The sequence below is a fragment of the Scyliorhinus canicula genome, chromosome 26 (genome assembly GCF_902713615.1).
Source record: "Scyliorhinus canicula chromosome 26, sScyCan1.1, whole genome shotgun sequence".
In the NCBI taxonomy this organism is placed as follows: domain Eukaryota; kingdom Metazoa; phylum Chordata; class Chondrichthyes; order Carcharhiniformes; family Scyliorhinidae; genus Scyliorhinus; species Scyliorhinus canicula.
In genome coordinates this window covers 18,237,191-18,238,189 of record NC_052171.1, presented here as the reverse complement: position 1 = coordinate 18,238,189, position 999 = coordinate 18,237,191, and the positions used below count along the sequence as shown (strand labels likewise).

The following is a 999-nucleotide window of genomic DNA, read 5'->3' as shown; positions in this document are numbered from 1 at the left end:
ATACATCAGGTTAATATGTGGTGGGAATGTAATCATCGAAAGGGCAAGTTTTAGTAAAAAAGAGCCAGAGGCCAGGTGAATATGTTGATTTATTCATGAACGACTTATACAGACTCAGTAGTTGTGACTACAGTATGAAGATATGGCTCCGAAAATCAGGATCTCTGTGAAGAATGCCCAGCTGAATGCTTTCTCTGTGGTAAGGCCAGACATTTTAAACTAATCTGCAGATCTGAAGCACAATTTAAAGGATGAAAGCTGGACAAACTTCCAGTAATTTTTGAGTCCAAGAAGTTGCAAATATACTATTTCAGCAGAATGATTTCTTTGGAGAAATACAAAATCCCAAGATGCAGTTCTGGCAGTCAAAGGACGCAGAACAGAATATAAACTGGATGAGGTAATGCAAGATCACAGCTCAGCAACATTCAAAAATAAATTTCCAAAGTTGTTCCGCGGACTGGGAAAACTCCAAAATGCAGTCGAAATTGAAATTGACTCACTGCGCAGTGAACCACTCGTTATTGAAGAAAGATTTGCTTCTCATCGGAGACAGGCTCGCGGAGCCGGAAACCCAGACACCGACCATTGTCAAATGAGCTTCTCGACAAAAAACATTTGACCGGCTTCCCTGGTGGTCTAGTGGTTAGGATTCGGCGCTTTCACCGCCGTGGCCCGGGTTCGATTCCCGGTCAGGGAATTGTTCGGGGCCTCACGGTAGCATGGTGGTTAGCATCAATGCTTCACAGCTTCAGGATCCCAGGTTCGATTCCCGGCTGGGTCACTGTCTGTGTGGAGTCTGCACGTCCTCCCCGTGTGTGCGTGGGTTTCCTCCGGGTGCTCCGGTTTCCTCCCACAGTCCAAAGATGTGCGGGTTAGGTGGATTGGCCATGATAAATTGCCCGTAGTGTAAGGTTAACGGGGGGATTGTTGGGTTACGGGTATACGGGTTACGTGGGTTTAAGTGGGGTGATCATTGTTCGGCACAACATCGAGGGC

The 999-nt window shown here is 46.6% G+C and overlaps 1 non-coding gene across 1 annotated transcript; it reads left to right on the top strand.

The window, feature by feature from the left end:
- Positions 1–628: 628 nt before the first annotated feature.
- On the top strand, positions 629–700 carry trnae-uuc. Its single transcript has one exon. It is a non-coding gene; the product is annotated as a tRNA-Glu (tRNA).
- Positions 701–999: the final 299 nt, after the last annotated feature.